The 22,462-nt window shown below is 40.2% G+C and overlaps 1 long non-coding RNA gene across 1 annotated transcript; it reads left to right on the forward strand.

Moving 5' to 3' along the window:
* The first annotated feature begins 3,578 nt into the window (after window positions 1–3,578).
* On the forward strand, window positions 3,579–21,495 carry LOC117505624. The gene is made up of 3 exons (XR_004559177.1): window positions 3,579–3,798; window positions 3,878–3,887; window positions 21,486–21,495. It is a non-coding gene; the product is annotated as an uncharacterized LOC117505624 (long non-coding RNA).
* Window positions 21,496–22,462: the final 967 nt, after the last annotated feature.

The following is a 22,462-nucleotide window of genomic DNA, read 5'->3' on the forward strand; positions in this document are numbered from 1 at the left end:
ATACGAATGACCAAGGGTTTCCTTCTGAACGCAAAATGAACCACAGCAGAAATATTTACTTTTTATTTATAAATATACCATATTTTCTGCACCATAAGGCGCACCGGATTATAAGGTGCGCCCTCAATTAGCGGGTACTTAACCCTTACAAAAGGCGCATGCTAAAACATATAGTCTACAAAAAAAAAAAAAAAAAGGTCACGGAACTACCAGTATTCAACAATATGGTACTCACATTGTTTTTTATTATGGTTCTGACACAAATCCATCGAAGTCCTCATCTTCTGTGTCTGAATTGAACAGCTGGGTAATTTCGCCATCAAACACGCCAGGTTCCCGCACATCATCGCTATCGTTTTTGCCTTCAGCCGAATGGTGACTGAAGAGACGCTTCTCCTGGCTGTTCTTTGTTCAATGACCCATTGTTCGAGTTGGTCTTCTAGCTGTGGCCAACTTTGTTTCCGCGGAAACTCCGTTTGGTCTTTTTAACTTGGCGCAGTTCATTTTCTTGTTTCCTCTCGCAGCTGCTCTATTCCCATGAACAACCGCGTAACTGATAGTCTGCAGTTTGAATTGTGCCTCGTAAGCATGTCTCTTCACTGGCGCCATCTTCCGGGGTCCTTAGACAAACAAATGTTGTTTTGCAGGATACCTGTAGTATACGGTAACTACCAGAGGAGTGGCGGAGGTAAGTGTACGTACCACGGACTCTTTTCTGATTGGTTTATCGCTGGCAGCGTACATACTCTACGCTACCAGCGTACGTACTTTACGTATTATGTAATGTTCTCTGATTGGTTTATCGCTGCCAGGGTACGTACTCTACGCTGCCAGCATACGTACTTTACGTATTATGTCCCTGTGTCAGCGGGAAATGGTCCGATATTCCGACGGTCAAAGACAACGTCGGTCGTTTTTACAGATTTTGGAATTCAGTGTGCACATAAGGCGCACCGGATTATAGGGCGCACGGCCGATTTTGGTGAAAATTTAAGGCTTTTAGGTGCGCCTTATGGTGCTGAAAATACGGTACAAGAAATGAATAGTTTACTGGCATTTTGAGTGGACAGTGATTAAATAAGTTCATTTATGGACACAATTTACTTACTCATGAGACGTTGAAAGAAAGTAGTGAGATAAAGCTTAAAGCGTTTAAGTAAATAAATCTGATTTGAATTTAGTGATACAATTTGAAGCCAATTATTTATTAAGAAATTTATTAAACAAATATATGAATATGTTTAAAAAGAAGCCACTGTGCATCCCTTGACAACAAAATCCTTTTTCTGGAACCTTTAACTGGGTCACTTAGCTGACCCGTTGAAGAGACAGTTCGGATGAACCGTCCGTCCGTCGATGTGTTAGGCTCTTTGCAGTGTGAGCTCACTTGGGTCAGGGTTTAAACCAGCGGTCTTCCTGGCAATCCCAAGGCTTTAGTGTCGTCTGGTTTAACTGACAGGATGGCTGATGTTTTATAGTCAGGTCCGTCATTAGTTTGCTTGACCCCAGAGGTGGAAGGCGTTTGTTGAAAATGGGTTCCAGTAGCTTTTAAAAAGTTTGTTGGAGCCAGATTAAAAGTCTTTGTAAATTTAGAAAATAAAGTTAAAACTTTAAGAGCAGTGTTGTAAAGTACAGAAAAGGAAAGTCACTTGATGAACCTTAAAAATGTCAGGCTATTAATTTGTTAAAAGTAATCAAAGAATGAAATAACGAATGAAGCCACATGGTAGCTTAGCTAGGCTAGCATGGGGGCCTTGTTGACCCCAAAAAATAAATATAAGCATTTAAGAGAGATAAAGAGAGAAGAGAGCTTCAGAGCAGAAGGGCTCCTTTCTGAAACTTTTAAAGGGGGCTTACGCCATTAAACCCCGCCTACGTGGATGAGTAACTTCACAGAAAACATCACATGCTAGAGAGGCAGACAAATTGAGCAAACTTATTAAAGGCTTAAACACATCCTACACATACATTTGGTTAATAGAATATTCCATTATCAAAACATGGATAAGTCAGAAAAAAACATCACCTTTAAACAGCAGCAGTTACAAAGAACACGTCATTTAAATGAAGTGATTATATGCAAAGCATTTTGTTTGGATAATCAACACAAACATTAGAATTTTATATATGCATAAAATAAAATACTGTTCTCTTGCATTCCTATTTAAACAAAGGTCTCCTTTTTCTTCACTTAGAAGTAATAGCTGGTTGTCAAGGCTCAAAGTTTATGGCCATGTCTTATCATGGAAGAGTTCTTTTTCCACCTCTGGAGAGTTGCTGGCCTTGGCATGAGGCCATAAAAGGTGGATTCTCCTGGCCTGGGGAAATTCAGTTACTAAAGTGAAGCAATTATAATGTCATGTAATTCACAGTGACCGGAATTTAACTGATAAACAAGCAAGGGCTCCTTTGAAGCTGAGTCACAGTTCTGTTGTGATGATGGGACAGAGTGGAAGCCCACGTAAGTGTCTCCAAAGCTTATCTACAGATGGAATTAGGAATTTTCCAGTTAGGTGTGAAAACACAACAGTGTCTGTCCTCAGTTCAAAACCTCAGGTTTTTGTTGAGAAAGTATTAGTGTATTTATTTAATTATGACAAAGCAAGACCATGCGCTACAAATGCTACAAGGACTTTCTCAGAGTGGAACCTGCCCTGTTTCAGGAGACATGCTAGTCCTTGTAGCCGTGAGACAGTCAGATAATGGGTCTCGACCAGCCCTCTGTAACCAAAAACAAAAAACAAAAAAAAAAAAGACACCACAATATGGTGGCCGCTTTAATTATCTACACCTGCTGCCGCAACTGTGTGGATCAACCCCCCCCCCCAAAATGATTTCTTTATTTCTTCACTGGCTTTTAAATTTGTGTTGTGTCTGCAAAATCACTCTTTTGCATGCTCTCGTTCTACGTTCCCGGACAGCTCTGCGCTCCTTCTTGCTGGCTTCTTTACCATCGCGGCTTCAATCGTGTTATTTCTTCTGTGGCTTTAAACCACTTTGACACCGTGATCCAACTTTTAACTTTGTGTTTGTCCATTATTGACTGCAAAATCACTCTTTTGCAAGCTGACGTTTTGTGTAAATGCTCATCTTGTGTGCCAGTCAAGTCACTGCGTCAGCGCGCACTGAGTGCGCCTCATCTGATCCATTAACAAGATGTTAAATCTATCATAAACATACTTTTACAGCTAGGAATGAACATGCAACTGTTTTACCAAGCTATTAAAACATTACAAATGGTTACCTTTAAGCTGTTACAAAATACATTCCTCATGGAGGAGAGAGGAAAAAAGGGTCCAGATGAAACGGTCTTCTGTGATTCCAGCATTTAGAGGTGTTTTCTGCATCCATGCTCTGACAGAAAATGATTAATCTGCTGTAAAAATAATTATAATATATACAGCATCTGGCGCACAAAGCAAGTCGAATTATGGGCAAGAGGGCTGAGCCAAAAAGCCTCTCATGTCCTCGTAGCTGCCAGGCGCTTTTAGCACATCGTCCTCACCACACACATGCCTCTATAATCCTCGTTAGTTCTCACAGTAACCTGTACACAAACGGCCCCACACTGTTGTTGCTAAAGCTCCGGTCCCACCAAATAATGAAGGATGAATAATATCTAATAACTATCATGGGAGAATGGTGGCTCTATTAGGCTCTTATTAGAGGAAGTATATCCGGTTAACGAGGCTCACCTCTGAGCATGGCACTAATTTCAAGATGTTCAAAATTTAGCAACAACACCGTTGGGCAGTTTGTATACAAGTTACTACGACAACTAACAAGGATTATAGAGGCGTGTTTGGTAGGGACGAGGCTGTTAATAGCCCATTATCCGAGCACCTGGCAGCAGAGGTGGGACGAAGTCACTGTCAAGTCATTCTCAAGTCATGAATCGGCAAGTCTCAAGTCAGCTTGCAAACAACTGGTGGTCATTATGACTTGAGACTTGACTTCAGACTTGTGACTTTCTAATTCATGACTTGAAATTGACTTGCTGGTGACTTCGTCCCACCTCTGCCTGGCAGCTATGAGGACCTGAGAGGCTATTTTTGACAGGCACAGCCCTCTCACGCACTACAATCCCACCTGCTTTGTGCGCCAGACACTGTATATAAAATGATTATTTTGTAGCGGATTAATCATTTTCTGTCAAACCTTGGATGTTGAAAACACTTCTGGAATCACAGAAGACTGCTTCATTTTATGTGGATGAGATTACCAGCAGTTAACAGCATGTATAACTGATTATCATCAGCACAGCAATGAAAGGTAATCTCAAAACTCCACAATATGTGCCCAAGTTGTGTTAAATAAAGGAAGAAAGGCAGGGGGCCTAAGATGGACCCCTGTGGAACCCCACATTTTAATGCCATTAAGGTTAGAGGTAGTGTTACTGTACAAAACACAGTGAGAAGGACTGGTCAGGTATGACATCAACCATCCAAGGGCACTCCCAGTAATCCCAAAATGATTCTCCAGCCTATTGAGTAGAATATGATGATCCACGGTATCAAAGGTGGCACTGAGATCTAACCATCAATTCCCATTTACTCAGTAGATGGAGGACTGCGGCGATCTGCCCATTTACTGGCTGTTGCCAGAGCGCCGCCATCTTGGTTAATGTTTAACAACCAGACATCAACAGAAATCAATGTAGACATGATCAATGTTTTTAAGTAAGTTTCACCATAAATCTGCATTTTTTTTTCGTGCTATTACATTTATTCAAACTCAGTCCCACATTTGTACAGCCACTATTTGTCAAAACAAATACAGAAGAGGATCAGACTGTTTACATTATTGACTTGAATTAATTTGTTAGTCCCAGTCCAGATGTTGTGAAGAGTTCACCTGGAGTTCTGAATTTTGTTCATACTATAATGACCACTGAAGTCACTATCTTTATCAAGATTGAAAATAATACCATCAGTTTGTCGCACAGAAACATTTATAAACACATTATGTCTGGCGCGACACTCTGATCCTTAATTCATTCCATTGTGCAGTTAAAAATGGTAAATCTATTTCCTTGGTCGCCTGCGGTCTTTTGGGGCGTCTCATCAGATGCTGTTGCTGTTTTTCACTTCCATCATCCTCAGTGTTCTGCAGTATTGTAACGCTGTGTGTCTGTCCGTCACTGCTAAATCTGGGCTTAGACAACTGCTTAAAATCTGCTCTAAGATAGTGGGACAGTCTCTGGATGGTCAGTATGAAGCTGCATATCACAACAACATGATGTGGTTAGCAAAGAACATCGCCTCTGACCCCAGCCATGTTCTAAACTCTGAATATGTGCTCTTACCATCAGGGCGACGCTACTGTGTGCCACTATAACAAAGTCAGGCTTAAGAACGCATATATACATCAGTCTATCTTGAAACTAAATGAGGAGCTTAGTTCATAGAGTCAGAGTGTGAAGGCAAATGGATGATTGTTTATTGTTTTCTTTGTGTGATGTAATTGTTTTAATGTATGATGTGTATTGTCCTTGTGTTATACGGAGCTGCTGAACAGGCGAAAAAAATTTCAGATCTACGATCTGACAATAAAGTTCATATCTATCTATCTATCTATCTAAATAATCAGGAGTGAAACTAAGAGCTTTGCACGCTCGCATCATATTAAAAGATATTAATATTAAAGACGGCTCTTAAACCACCTGCGGCGCCACGATTACGCAGCGCTCAAATGGGGATGCAATTCTTGGTGGGGATAACTGCTTGGAACGACACCAGACACTTATGTTGGTACTTAAGTGTTTGTTAACTCCGATCGTGTGCACTCCACTCCACGGGATCTGAAAGCAATATAGAATATATCAGAGAAATTCATCTCATTCGTGTATCTTCTTATATTCGTAGCAGAATATAGCAACTGTTATGTGACCCATCAAATTGAGTGAAAAAGCATTTCCAGTCTAAGAATTTGCTCTTACAGGAAATCTCAGGATGGAAAACCTGATGTGCAGGAAAAAAAAGTCGAGACTAATTAAAAAGTGACACATTGAGACTTATGAGATGTCTAATTGAATCGCTAAATGAATGTTGCAATATTTATCATGACAGAGCATTCACGCAGTAAAATTGAAGTCATGACTTTACAGAATACAGATCGACACAAAAAAATAAAACATTTTTCTAACATTATTATTAAGTAGTAGTAATCGTGACTGGGCCTGCCTTAGGTTGTCCCAGGGTTTAAGATGGGATCTTACCCGTCATGGGCTCGCAGGCTTCCATACTGGGCAGGGGTTCCAAGGGGTGGGGGAACACCCATTAAGAGGTGTCATGTCAAAACAGTTTTGATTGCACAGAACATTAAACATACAGGATCATTGAAAGTGAACTGAAGTATCTTTTAGCAATTTATCCCAGAATAGATCTGTTGGATTAATCAATGCTTAAACACCAATAATAAAGAGAAATAATGACAGAATCAGAAACATAAACAATGTTTGGTTCGGAGGAATAACTATGGTTCAGGATGGACAATAATCATGTGAAAAACAATCTCTATCCTTTAAGGCCTAACTTAATCTGCATACATCAAATAATAATTAATAAGCACTTCACTGGTCATCAATGCGTTATGAAAGCCTGCTCATGAGCGTTCACATTATAACTCACAAACTCGCAGCTTAAAGCAGGCTGACAAAGAGTCAGAGCTCTATTGAGCCGAGTATTCCTTTAACTTTAACTACAACCCCTGGCAAAAATTATGGAATCACCAGCCTCGGAGGATGTTCATTCAGTTGTTTAATTTTGTAGAAAAAAAGCAGATCACAGACATGACACAAAACTAAAGTCATTTCAAATGGCAACTTTCTGGCTTTAAGAAACACTATAAGAAATCAAGAAAAAAGATTGTGGCAGTCAGTAACGGTTACTTTTTTAGACCAAGCAGAGGAAAAAAATATGGAATCACTCAATTCTGAGGAAAAAATTATGGAATCACCCTGTAAATTTTCATCCCCAAAACTAACACCTGCATCAAATCAGATCTGCTCGTTAGTCTGCATCTAAAATGGAGTGATCACACCTTGGAGAGCTGTTGCACCAAGTGGACTGACATGAATCATGGCTCCAACACGAGAGATGTCAACTGAAACAAAGGAGAGGATTATCAAACTCTTAAAAGAGGGTAAATCATCACGCAATGTTGCAAAAGATGTTGGTTGTTCACAGTCAGCTGTGTCTAAACTCTGGACCAAATACAAACAACATGGGAAGGTTGTTAAAGGCAAACATACTGGTAGACCAAGGAAGACATCAAAGCGTCAAGACAGCAAACTTAAAGCAATATGTCTCAAAAATCGAAAAATGTACAACAAAACAAATGAGGAACGAATGGGAGGAAACTGGAGTCAACGTCTGTGACCGAACTGTAAGAAACCGCCTAAAGGAAATGGGATTTACATACAGAAAAGCTAAACGAAAGGCATCATTAACACCGAAACAAAAAAAAACAAGGTTACAATGGGCTAAGGAAAAGCAATCGTGGACTGTGGATGACTGGATGAAAGTCATATTCAGTGATGAATCTCGAATCTGCATTGGGCAAGGTGATGATGCTGGAACTTTTGTTTGGTGCTGTTCCAATGAGATTTATAAAGATGACTGCCTGAAGAGAACATGTAAATTTCAACAGTCATTGATGATATGGGGCTGCATGTCAGGTAAAGGCACTGGGGAGATGGCTGTCATTACATCATCAATAAATGCACAAGTTTATGTTGATATTTTGGACAATTGAAAGGATGTTTGGGGATGATGAAATCATTTTTCAAGATGATAATGCATCTTGCCATAGAGCAAAAACTGCAAAAACATTCCTTGCAAAAAGACACATAGGGTCAATGTCAATGAGCAGATCTGATTTGATGCAGGTGTTAGTTTGGGGGATGAAAATTTACAGGGTGATTCCATAATTTTTACCTCAGAATTGAGTGATTCCATTTTTTTTCCTCTGCTTGGTCTAAAAAAGTAACCGTTACTGACTGCCACAATCTTTTTTTCTTGATTTCTTATAGTGTTTCTTAAAGCCAGAAAGTTGCCATTTGAAATGACTTTAGTTTTGTGTCATGTCTGTGATCTGCTTTTTTTCTACAAAATTAAACAACTGAATGAACATCCTCTGAGGCCGGTGATTCCATCATTTTTGCCAGGGGTTGTAGTAATGACTTCATGACTTTCTTTGCTAATAAAATTTTAACTATTAGAGAAAAAAATTCTCATAACAATCCCAAAGACATATCGTTATCTTTAGCTGCTTTCAGTAATGCTGGTATTTGGTTAGACTCTTTCTCTCCGATTGTTCTGTCGGAGTTATTTTCATTAGTTACTTCCTCCAAACCATCAACATGTCTATTAGACCCCATTCCTACCAGGCTGCTCAAGGAAGCCCTACCATTAATTAATGCTTCGATCTTAAATATGATCAATCTATCTTTATTAGTTGGCTATGTACCACAGGCTTTTAAGGTGGCAGTAATTAAACCATTACTTAAAAAGCCATCACTTGACCCAGCTATCTTAGCTAATTATAGGTCAATCTCCAACCTTCCTTTTCTCTCAAAAATTCTTGAAAGGGTAGTTGTAAAACAGCTAACCGATGGCCTCAGACAGTGGACTCATCTCTGTGCTTGTTCTGTTAGACCTCAGTGCTGCTTTTGATACTGTTGACCATAAAATTTTATTACAGAGATTAGAGCATGCCATAGGTATTAAAGGCACTGCGCTGCGGTGGTTTCAATCATATTTGTCTAATAGATTACAATTTGTTCATGTAAATGGGGTCTTCTTCGCAGACTAAGGTTAATTATGGAGTTCCACAAGGTTCTGTGCTAGGACCAATTTTATTCACTTTATACATGCTTCCCTTAGGCAGTATTATTAGAAAGCATTGCTTAAATTTTCATTGTTACCAGATGATACCCAACTTTATCTATCCATGAAGCCGGAGGACACACACCAATTAGTTAAACTGCAGGATTGTCTTACAGACATAAAGACATGGATGACCTCTAATTTCCTGCTTGTAAATTCAGATAAAACTGAAGTTATTGTACTTGGCCCCACAAATCTTAGAAACATGGTGTCTAACCAGATCCTTACTCTGGATGGCATTACCCTGACCTCTAGTAATACTGTGAGAAATCTTGGAGTCATTTTTGATCAGGATATGTCCTTCAATGCGCATATTAAACAAATATGTAGGACTGCTTTTTTGCATTTGCGCAATATCTCTAAAATTTGAAAGGTCTTGTCTCAGAATGATGCTGAAAAACTAATTCATGCATTTATTTCCTCTAGGCTGGACTATTGTAATTCATTATTATCAGGTTGTCCTAAAAGTTCCCTGAAAAGCCTTCAGTTAATTCAAAATCAATCAATCAATTTTTTTTTTATATAGCACCAAATCACAACAAACAGTTGCCCCAAGGCGCTTTATATTGTAAGGCAAGGCCATACAATAATTATGTAAAACCCCAACGGTCAAAACGACCCCCTGTGAGCAAGCACTTGGCTACAGTGGGAAGGAAAAACTCCCTTTTAACAGGAAGAAACCTCCAGCAGAACCAGGCTCAGGGAGGGGCAGTCTTCTGCTGGGACTGGTTGGGGCTGAGGGAGAGAACCAGGAAAAAGACATGCTGTGGAGGGGAGCAGAGATCGATCACTAATGATTAAATGCAGAGTGGTGCATACAGAGCAAAAAGAGAAAGAAACAGTGCATCATGGGAACCCCCCAGCAGTCTACGTCTATAGCAGCATAACTAAGCGATGGTTCAGGGTCACCTGATCCAGCCCTAACTATAAGCTTTAGCAAAAAGGAAAGTTTTAAGCCTAATCTTAAAAGTAGAGAGGGTGTCTGTCTCCCTGATCTGAATTGGGAGCTGGTTCCACAGGAGAGGAGCCTGAAAGCTGAAGGCTCTGCCTCCCATTCTACTCTTACAAACCCTAGGACCTACAAGTAAGCCTGCAGTCTGAGAGCGAAGCGCTCTATTGGGGTGATATGGTACTACGAGGTCCCTAAGATAAGATGGGACCTGATTATTCCAAACCTTATAAGTAAGAAGAAGAATTTTAAATTCTATTCTAGAATTAACAGGAAGCCAATGAAGAGAGGCCAATATGGGTGAGATATGCTCTCTCCTTCTGGTCCCCGTCAGTACTCTAGCTGCAGCATTTTGAATTAACTGAAGGCTTTTTAGGGAACTTTTAGGAGAACCTGATAATAATGAATTACAATAGTCCAGCCTAGAGGAAATAAATGCATGAATTAGTTTTTCAGCATCACTCTGAGACAAGACCTTTCTGATTTTAGAGATATTGTGTAAATGCAAAAAAGCAGTCCTACATATTTGTTTAATATGCGCTTTGAATGACATATCCTGATCAAAAATGACTCCAAGATTTCTCACAGTATTACTAGAGGTCAGGGTAATGCCATCCAGAGTAAGGATCTGGTTAGACACCATGTTTCTAAGATTTGTGGGGCCAAGTACAATAACTTCAGTTTTATCTAAGTTTAAAAGCAGGAAATTAGAGGTCATCCATGTCTTTATGTCTGTAAGACAATCCTGCAGTTTAGCTAATTGGTGTGTGTCCTCTGGCTTCATGGATAGATAAAGCTGGGTATCATCTGCGTAACAATGAAAATTTAAGCAATACCGTCTAATAATACTGCCTAAGGGAAGCATGTATAAAGTGAATAAAACTGGTCCTAGCACAGAACCTTGTGGAACTCCATAATTAACTTTAGTCTGTGAAGAAGATTCCCCATTTACATGAACAAATTGTAATCTATTAGACAAATATGATTCAAACCACCGCAGCGCAGTGCCTTTAATACCTATGGCATGCTCTAATCTCTGTAATAAAATTTTATGGTCAACAGTATCAAAAGCAGCACTGAGGTCTAACAAGCACAGAGATGAGTCCACTGTCCAAGGCCATAAGAAGATCATTTGTAACCTTCACTAATGCTGTTTCTGTACTATGATGAATTCTAAAACCTGAGTGAAACTCGTCATATAGACCATTCCTCTGCAGATGATCAGTTAGCTGTTTTACAACTACCCTTTCAAGAATTTTTGAGAGAAAAGGAAGGTTGGAGATTGGCCTATAATTAGCTAAGATAGCTGGGTCAAGTGATGGCTTTTTAAGTAATGGTTTAATTACTGCCACCTTAAAAGCCTGTGGTACATAGCCAACTAACAAAGATAGATTGATCATATTTAAGATCGAAGCATTAAATCAGCAGCTAGAGTACTGACGGGGACTAGAAGGAGAGAGCATATCTCACCCATAATGGCCTCTCTTCATTGGCTTCCTGTTAATTCTAGAACAGAATTTAAAATTATTCTTCTTACTTATAAGGTTTTAAATAATCAGGTCCCATCTTATCTTAGGGACCTCATAGTACCATATCACCCAATACAGCGCTTTGCTCTCAGACTGCAGGCTTACTTGTAGTTCCTAGGGTTTGTAAGAGTAGAATGGGAGGCAGAGCCTTCAGCTTTCAGGCTCCTCTCCTGTGGAACCAGCTCCCAATTCAGATCAGGGAGACAGACACCCTCTCTACTCTTAAGATTAGGCTTAAAACTTTCCTTTTTGCTAAAGCTTATAGTTAGGGCTGGATCATTACTACTTTCTTATTGAAAATAGTCAAAAGAAAGCATCAAAAAGTATGACAATATTAAGCAGAGCAAAGCACATTCTTGATGGTAAATCACTACATACTCTGTACTGCACATTGATTGCACCTTACTCGACTTATGGTGCTGAAGTACGGGGCAGTATCTACAAAACTACAGTACAACCATTATTCAACCTTCAAAAAAGAGCAGTAAGAATGATTCATAATGCAGGTTATCGGGATCATACCAATCCACTGTTTATTACATCAAAGATTTTACAACTCCATGACATGATTTCATTTAAGACTGTTCAACTGATGTATAAAGTAAAAATAAAAATAAAAATAAAAAAAATAAGCGAGTACCTCTTAGAATTCAAGGATATTTTATGCAAGGAGAAGGAATATAGCATTTAAGGGGTTCGTATCATTTTAAAATAGAGGGCGCAAGGACGACCAGGAAATGCTTCTGTGTGTCTATTTGTGGAAAAAAAAGAAAATGGAATAAGCTACCTGAGAAACTCCAACGATATCCAAATATCAATCAGTTTAAATATTTATACAAAGAAATGGTGTTTGACGGATATGTATCTGATGGAAAATGTTGAATTGTGTTGCATGATGAATGTGCTTCATTTAAATTCTTACTATTGAAAGTACTGGGGTAACTAGCTTACTAAGTGTTGTGCTTGATCAATGGCTCAACGGATGATTTCCACCACAGCTGATTTCTTATTGCTAGACCGTGACTATATTGCGCTACTGCTATCGGGTGCTGAATTATGTCACCCCATCCAGACGGGGCAAAATGATGGTTAGGAACACTGTAAGATTATTGATGTTTCTACAGTGATGATGTTGAGAATGTAGACATTAACATTCGATAAACAGGGGGGAATAATGACAGGGTTTTCTATATATCATCAATATTATTATCAAATATTAATGCCTTTACTTTGATGAACTGCCTTTGATCTTGTTTTTGATTCTGTTCTCTATTTTCCATATATACATATATGCATGTGTAAGAGTTCATGCACCATTATTCTTCTAAAATCACTCACTGTCAAAGCAGTCATATACACTGAACTGTTCAAGTAATCATTAAGACTGCTCCCACGAGAAAGTAACATTTGATCTTTGGCTTACTGAATGTGCAGACTGTTTTGCTAGAGCTATGTTTTTGCTGAGCACAGATGTACATTTTAATTAACGAGTCGGCCTTGAGCAGAGAACAACACAACCTGTACACTAGTTCAAGACTGGCACTGTAATGTTTCAATTTGAAGAACAATTACTATCTGTCTGAGGAGACCACAAGGCACCTTCAGGTGCAAAGTGATACAAATATCAACTGACTGAAGAAACACGGCTGTGCTTTTGAATGTTGTATTGTAATATGTCTGTGTCCAACTTGCTTCAAATAAATCCAGGAGCAGAGTGGGCAGACCCTTCAGAGCGGACGCGGACGGTTTGTGGTGAGGGGTCATGCTCGTTCGCTCTCTCTCCTGATCAGGAAATGACATTCAGTCTCCTGCATGATCATTCTTTGTGTTAGCTAACTGAGTTGCTCTTTTACAGATTTCAACTCTGACAACCACTTTAGTGAGAGTCGTCTCTGTGGAATGATATTTTCTAAAAGCAGACTAGGCCTGCATCGATCCACAAGTTTTCACTTCCGATCCGATCCCGATACCTGAATTTGTATATCTGCCGATACCGATACTTTTCCGATCCGATACCAGAGCTCTGTTTGCTTGAATATTATTATATTATTGTTTATTTTATATGCAGCCATTTTGCTGTGTCAGCCTTATCCCATCAGATCTCAGAAGCTAAGCAGTGTGGGACCTGGTTAGTACTTGGATGGGTGACCTCTTCAAACACCAGGGGCTGTGTGTGTTTCTCCAGGTAAAACTGGAGTTGCATCGGGAAGGGCAGCCAGCGTAAAACTTGTGCCAAATACCAATGCGGATCTGGCTGTATCCGCTGTGGCAACTCTGAACAAAATAGGAGCAGCCAAAAAGACAACAAGAGACCTGAACGTTGAGCTACAATTTGCCAGAAGGTGTATCTAAGATGAAAGCCGAGAGTTAATGTTTTGATGAATCGCTCTCTCTTTCTCGCTCTCTCTCGCTTTCTCTCTCAATCCCTGTCTCCCTCTGTCTTTCTCTCTCTCGCTCACTTTCTCTCTCCCTCCGTCTCTCTCTTTTTCTTCTTCTCTCGCTGTTCAGTGCTGTTTAATTTAGAACTTTTGATAAACACAAAGCCTTTCAACTGTAAAATAAATATCATCATCGACGCTCGTGCAGGATTGTAATGGAGACTTTTTCCCTTTCAGTGGACAGAATCTCTGTTCAGCTCCTCCTTGGCTGCACGCTGAGCTGTTTTTCATAGTTTCACAGCCTCGGGACAGAAGCAGCTAACTTTTTAGCACACACTTTCAGCAACAATTCAGTTAATATTTCGGAAAATCCGTTCTCAACGAAGAGACAATTTGAACTCAAGAGCCGAGCAGAAATTTGCCGCTAACCACAGCTAGAAGACTGGGGAAGAGAGCTCTCTCAAAAAGTCCGGCTTCAGAAAACCTCCCTCCTCCTCCTGCTCAGCAGTAAATAAGCAGAGAGTAAACAACAGCAGTTGAGAGGATTCACAGTGGCTCTTCTCCGGTATCGGAAAATGTCGCGGGTTGGATCAGTATTTTCCGGTAAGTGAATTACATCAGTATCGGAACCAGATACTGATCTGGGATCGGATCGGTCCCATCCCTAAAGCAGACTGCAGTGGCTCAAAGAGATTATTCTCAGTAAGATAGTCCACGAGCTGCTGTGACACCACTTTTTAGTGTAGTGGCAGAAGGCTAGAGATTTGGAACGGAAATGACATTGTTCCAAATTAGAGATGTTCCGCCTTGTGTGGCAGGATGCTATTTTAGATTATAAGCATGTACTACTGGCCACAAAGCGGACCTATTACTCTGATTTGATCAGTAAAAACAAACATAACTCAAGGTTTTTGTTTGACACGGTCGCATTTCTTATTCACGGGCAGCCACCTGTTAGGCGTTCTCCCTTTTCAGCACAGGATTCTTGGATTATTTTGAGAAGAAAATAGAAGATATTAGGTTAAGCATATCTCAGCACGCCTCGGCCCAGCCATTAAGACCTGCTATGGAGGTGGGCGCTACCATTGAGGTGTTACCTAGATTGACAGAATTTAATAGTATTTCATTGGGCGTGCTGACGAAACTCGTGGCGTCTACAAAAAGCACAACCTGTTTATTTGATCCCATACCAACAAAACTGTTTAAGGGCCTGTGGCCCACTCTTGGGCCGACTGTGCTGGAAATGATTAATCTGTCATTAACCTCTGGATCTGTTCTGAAATGTTTTAAATCAGCAGTGATTAAACCATTACTTAAGAAATCTAATCTTGACCCTAGTGTGTTGAAAAATTACAGGCCGATATCAAATCTATCATTCTGTTCCAAAATTTTAGAAAAGGTGGTTTCACGGCAGCTCATAGACCACCTCACTGAGAATGATCTTTTTGAGCCGCTGCAGTCTGCTTTAGGAAATATCACTCCACAGAGACAGCGCTCACTAAAGTTGTGAATGATCTTCTGTGAGCAATGGACTCAGACACCACTATGGTTTTGGTGTTGTTAGATCTCAGTGCTGCGTTTGATACCATGGATCATCATATTTTGCTCAATAGGTTGGAGAATTTTTTTGGGATTACTGTAAGTGCCCTTGCCTGGTTGACGTCATATCTGTCCAGTCATTCTCAATGTGTCTTGTATAATGGCACTATCTCTGACCTTGCTGACATGAGATTTGGGGTTCCACAGGGATCTGTTTTAGGCCCCTTGCTTTTCTACCTGTATGTGGCACCCCTTGGGCGTATACTGCAGAGTTTTGAGATTGCCTTTCATTGTTACGCTGATGATACTCAGTTGTACATGCCGATAACTGCGGGAAATCTCATAAAATCCCTGGAGGACTGTCTTCTATCAGTGAGAAGTTGGATGTCTAGTAACTTCCTATTTTTAAACTTTAATAAGACTGAAATGATGGTTCTTGGTCCAGCGAGACATCAGCATCAGTTTGACCAGCTGGTGCTCAGCCTGGGTTCCTGTGTCATACATCATACGGACAAAATGAGGAACCTTGGGGTAATTTTTGATCCCACGTTGCCTTTTGACCTCCACATCAGGGATGTTACTAGGACTGCTTTTTTCCATTTGAGAAATATAGCGAGGATCCGCCCCATCCTGTCCAAGGCTGATGCTGAGACCCTGATTCATGCTTTTGTTTCTTCTAGACTAGATTATTGTAATGTTCTATTTTCAGGGTTACCACAGTCCAGCATTTGGGGTCTTCAGCTGGTTCAGAACGCTGCCGCCAGACTTCTGACACGTAGCAGAAGGTCTGAACATATCACACCCATTTTGGCATCTTTGCACTGGCTCCCTGTCTCTGTGAGAGCAGATTTTAAGGTTTTGTTATTGACTTATAGGGTTGTTCATGGACTGGCGCCATCTTATCTGGCTGATCTGGTGGAACTTTACGTGCCGGTCCGGGCTTTGCGGTCGCAGGATGCGGGACTTCTCTGTGTTCCCAGGGTGAAGAAGAAGTCAGCAGGTCAAAGAGCCTTTTCGTATCGTGCACCCACCCTGTGGAACAGTCTTCCTGCGACCGTGAGGCAGTCTGAGTCTGTGGACATTTTTAAGTCAAGACTCAAAACCTATTTTATTCTCTTTCTTATGGATAGTTTTTATTTTATTTGTTTCATTCTTTTACTTCTGTTTTTATTTAAGTATTTGAATTTTTATTCATTTTAAATTATTTATTCAATTTTATGGTGACTTGTTTTATGTAAGGTGCCTTGAGATGGCTTTTGCTGTGATTTGGTGCATTATAAGCTAATTAAATTAAATTAATAGTGGCTGGGTTAAGGCATGCTGGGATATGTTTAACCCAATGTCTTCTATTTTCTTCTCAAAGTAATCCAGGAAATCTTGTGCTGTAAAAGGAGAGCGAACTACAGGTGGTTGTCCATGAATAAGTGTTGCCACTGTGTCGAACAATTTGCCAAGACCGTCAAATTGAAATGCATCCCCCCAAATCCTGTGCATTGAAAAACAAGTCTCCCACCCCCCACACACACACGAATCAGCCCCCCTCCCTCAAACTCAATGTTACATCTTACATCTGCTCAAAATTTGATGTTTGAGACAATATGCTTAAACAAAAAATTTGGGGGACTTGGAAAGCTTTTATCTGGTATCTTCTGGAGAGTTTTCAACTAAAAGTTCTCCAGATTTGAACCCCCACCACCCCAGCATTCTGTGAATTAAAATTCACCCCTTCCCCAACCCCTATTTCCCCCTCCCTAATTAATAATGACCACTCCCTTAGTGCTTCAGAGATAATGTATTATTTGAAGAAGCACAGGACCTTACACTTTGACGTGAATAACTTACCAAGAGCTTTGTAGCTTCAGGATAGATCTATAACCTTTCCTGCCCACTATAAGCCTTTTAACAGTCTCGCTCACTTCCGGGTCTGATGAGGTCAAAGGTCAAGAGGTGTAAACTGCAGTCTGGAGGCATCATGACTGACTGCGTGAGCAACGAGAATGACAGAGACTTTGATTATTTTTCCTGTTGCAGTGTTGATTCCTTGAAAGATGTTTTGTGAAAATGTGGTTTTGGTGTCCAAGGAAGAAAAACTGAAGCTTACACTGCACACGAACTGAAAATTCAGGTTTTGCCGACTCGACCCACTACCGACCCAGACAGAATCTATTCATAAACATAGAATCAGCTGATCACTGTTTTGCTTTGGAGACCTCTATATATCTTGTGCACTACATTTGAGAAATAAGAGACTTTTTAATATCATCACTCCTCCTCTGAGGGGTGTCTCTTTGGATAGGCCATTTTGAGAATAAGATCAGTGGCAATCAGCTGTTTTAGCGTGGCCCCGCTGTTGGATGCGCTACGATAGCTACCCTGCTTCATAGTTCCGCCACCACCAAACAGGCTATAGTCCTAATCAGAGGACGCACAAAGAAAATAATAGGCCAGAATGGTTCATAAGGTTGGCCTTTCAATGCGGCATTAGTATCAGAGGTCCGTACTTCAGAAAGAGTCCAAATTCGTCTTAAAGAACCAAACTTTTCCACACGGTTCTGAACGGACAGCTTTCACAGGAAAAGTATTGGCATATTATGTTACTCTGCTTTTTCGCCTGATCCCGTCAGATCTCAGAAGCTAAGCAGTGCAGGACCTGGTTAGTACTTGGATGGGAGACCCCTTTGGAGCACGAGTGGCTGTGTGTGTTTTTCCAGGTTACACTGGAGTTGCATCAGGAAGGGCATCCAGTGTAAAACTTGTGCCAAAACATCACTGCGGAATTGGCTGTATCCGCTGTGGCAACCCCGAACAAAACAGGAGCAGTCGAATGGACAACATGTTACTATGCTTTTTACTTTTTTACACTTTTACTGTGCTTTTTAAAAATCTTTTAATTTTTTTTTTGGTTTTCTGAATTGTTTTGTGTGAAGCGCATTGAGGCGACTCTGTTGTGATCTGGCACTATATAAAATGAATAAATTGAAACTGAAATTGACTGAAGGCCTGTCAGACCATGAGAAACAAAATTCTCTGGTCTGATGAGACAAAGATTGAACCAATTGATGTGAATGTCAGGCATCATGTTTGGAGGGAACCAGACACCATCCCTACAGTGAAGCATGGTGGTGGCAGCATCATGCTGTGGGGATGTTTTTCAGCAGCAGGAACTGGGAGACTAGTCAGGATTGAGGGAAAGGTGAATGTAGCAATGTACAGAGACATCCTGGATGAAAACCTGCTCCAGAGCGCTCTTGACCTCAGACTGGGGCGACGGTTCATCTTTCAGCAGGACAATGACCCTAAACACACAGCCAAGATATCAAAGGAGTGTCTTCAGGACAACTCTGTGAATGTCCTTGAGTGGCCCAGCCAGAGCCCAGACCTGAATCCAACTGAACATCTCTGGAGAAATCTGAAAATGTCTGTGCACCGACGCTCCCCATCCAACCTGATGGAGCTTGAGAGGTGCTGCAAAGAGGAATGGACCAAACTACCCAAAGATAGGTGCACCAAGTTTGTGGCATCATATTCAAGAAGACTTGAGGCTGGAATTGCTGCCAAAAGTGCATCAACAAACAACAAAGTATTGAGCAAAGAGTGTGAATACTTATGTACATGCAATTTCTATTTTATTATAATTAATAAATTTGCAAAAATGTAAAAAATAATTATAGGATATTGTGTGTCGATTTTATTTATTTTTTTTTTGGGGGGGGACAAATTTAAAATAAGGCTACAACATAAAATATGGAAAAGGTTTTGTGGTGGTGTGGATACTTTCCAGATGTATGATGGTTATTTTTCTGATCCAGTCTCCTGTTCTTCATGTCGACTTGTATCTCTGTTTATCTGTGAAGTTGGAACATCAGCAGTTTGCTTCAGGATAAATTAAGTCTGATTCTAACTGGTTTAAGCGAAACCATGATGTTGATTCATGAGCTTCAGATTTATTAACTGTGAGCAAATGTTACATCTTTGAGTGTATAACATGAGGATAAACTGTAATCAATAGCATCTATCGATTAATCATCATCAGTCCATCACCAAGCTGAACTGTCCTTCATTTATCATGATAAGTCACAGTTTGTCTTATTTATTCCTGCTGATATTTGGTGTTCAGTCTATAATCAGAACTCCAACACAAACTAGCAGCTATCATTTGGATGTGGTGGAGTTGGTCTGAAATAAAGTTTAGTGGACAAACCTGCTGTGGATCAGCGAACTTCAGGCTTGAAAACTAGTTTCTTCTCTTCTTTAAATCCACTCGTTTCTTCTTTGCTGCTCTTCGATCTGTTGTTTCTACCAACTCAAATATCTCGGCTTCATTAGCAGCAGTTAGCTGCTGTTTCAACAACCTTCTCAGCTCTTCTACCTTTTCGCGCTAACTTCGCCTTTTCTTCTTCTTCCGGTTTACTATCGACCTTTGTGCTTCTGGAGCTCTTCAAAAAACATATTCGAGGATCACAGAGTGAAGTTTGATCTGTTCACACAAGAGTTTCCAGCGTCTCCAGCTAACTAGCTTTAGCCTCGGAACACAACAGGAAACAGTTCTTTATGGGTTCGTTACCGCCACCTACTGGACTGGAGTATGAACACGACGTTGACGTTGCATCATCACAGAACTGTTATACAGTGTCTTAATATAATGGAGGAACAAACTCACACAGCCTTCCGTTTGTTTGATTATGGGGCCATTATTGTAGCAAAAGTATTCGCAAATGCATATTTTGGTGTGTGTGTAAACAGATCCACAAATGCGTAAAAAATCTGTTTCCGTGTCTGTGAAAATCGGGCCACTCGATTGGATGTGCTCTTACATGTGACTTTGCTACACTCCTGCCGCGTTAAATCTGTAATTTGAACCTGTGTGGAGACTTGTCTGTGTGCCTCCGTGATTATACAGCTTCATACCACCAGAGGGCACAAGCACCAATGACATTGCTCACTGCTGTCGTTTTAAGCCTGGCTGGTCCACCGAAGAGATCAAAATACACATTATAGGGTGATTCTTAGACTACGGGCACTTATTATGTCCTTTGATCATATTGTATGAAAAACAGAAAAAAGGGGCATATTTCACACTTTTATAGTTATCTTTACAATGAAGTGTGTTAAGAAATTTGTTCTAGTAGTCTATGATGACTTTTTCACCTTTTTTCAGCATCATTATATGAAATATTGCCGTTTTGTGCTTGTCCCACACCCAGACTTTTGATCTTCAATGATAAAAATGAATGGTAAAGAATGTTTTTCTAATGTTTTAAATATCTCTGAATAAAATATCAGTAAAATAATCAAAACATAATTGGGGTATTCAGTGTCATACAACTGTTGGTGATTTTTTTTTTAACAAAATGTAGTTGTCCCACACTATTGCCGTAATTTCCACCACACACTGTAATGTCCCTTTAAACAGTTTGTATGAAAGATTGTTTGGGTAGTTTTCTATGAGATAAACAGTGACATCAGAGCACATGTATATAGCGCCAAATCAAAACAAACAGTTGCCCCAAGGCGCTTTATATTGTAAGGCAATGGTGTGGTGGAAATTACATTTACAAGGCCAATATTGCCCATAGTTAAAGAATCATCCTATAATAGATAGATAGATAGATAGATATATACTTTTAATGTCCCCATGGGGAAATTTGTCTTGGACTCCTCAAAAATCATGACCCATACAAAGATACAGAACAAGACAAACAGTTCATAACAATAAATAAAAATAAAGAATAAAAATAAATAAATAAAAGACATACAAATACTAAAACCTCCTAATGTGCTTGATTGTTAGCGGTGTTTATTATGATATTTGTTAAGGGCTATGATTGATATAGGAACAAAAGAGTTCCTATATCTATTCAGTCTGCAATGGGGGACTCTGAAACGCCGACCCGATGGTAGCAACTCGCATTGCGTGTGCAGAACATGAGAGGGATCAGAAAGAATTCTGTCCGCTTGCTTCATCACGCACTGATCAAAAATTGACTGAGGATTGTTGTACTGTTTCAAACCAATGATTTTCATTGCTGTAAGAACAAGGTAGTTTAATTTTGATCTTAGGGACACAGGAAGGTTCCCAAACCAAGTGGTTATGTCATATCTTAGAATGCTTTCCAGAACTGCCTGATAAAACAGTAACATCATTTTTTGGTCGACTCCATGAAAACGCAAACGCCGTAGAAAATAGAGTCGTTGATTCAAGCGGGAACATAACCAGTCAACATGAGTGTTCCATGTGAGGGAGCTGTCTATACAGACACCAAGATATTTGTACGATTGCACCTGTGTGATTGGTTGCTGGTGTATAATTACAGGGTTGTGATTGCCAACTAACTTTGGGTCAAAAATGACTTCCTCTGTCTTTTTAACATTTAAAGTAAGGTAACTGGAATCACACCACTCAACAAACTGCCTCACCTCTGAATGATAGATATTCAAATCATCATTCTGTTGAAGTAAGCACAGAAGAGCTGAGTCGTCTGAATATTTAAAAATATAGTTCCCAGGGTGCTTGGCTGAACACTCATTAGTATATAAAGTAAAAAGGAGAGGTGAGCTCACACATCCCTGTGGTGCTCCAGTACTGATGTCTTTGATTTGGGAGAAGCTGGAATTGACCTTAACCTGCTGTGTTCTGTTTGTCAAGACAGAGTGAAACCACCGTATAAGTGACGGGTTGACATCCAACGCTTTAAGTTTCTGAATTAGTAAGTATGGCTGAAGCGTATTAAAGGCGGAGCTGAAGTCAATAAAAAGTAATCGGGCATATGATGACTTATCATCGAGATGTTTTAAAACAAGATGCATGATGGTGGAAATCGCATCATCTGTGCATCGCCCTCGTCTGTAAGCAAACTGAAATGGATCTAATTTGCCATCTACATCTATTTTCAGCCTGCTCACAATGTATTTCTCGAAACATTTCATCACACCTGATGTCAATGCTATAGGCCTAAAATCATTGTCTTCGCTGGGGTTTGCCTTCTTGGGCACCGGGATGATCATAGAACGTTTCCACAGGGCAGGGACTGTATGGGTGTCTACAGACTGTTGAAAAACAGGACACCAAGCTGCAGTAAGCTCCTGTGCAAATGTTTTTAACAAAAATGATGAAATCCCATCTGGCCCTGCAGCCTTTTTTAACGGAGCACACTGAAAGAGACGTTCGACCTGTTGTGA

Source organism: Thalassophryne amazonica, unplaced genomic scaffold (genome assembly GCF_902500255.1).
Source record: "Thalassophryne amazonica unplaced genomic scaffold, fThaAma1.1, whole genome shotgun sequence".
Taxonomy (NCBI): domain Eukaryota; kingdom Metazoa; phylum Chordata; class Actinopteri; order Batrachoidiformes; family Batrachoididae; genus Thalassophryne; species Thalassophryne amazonica.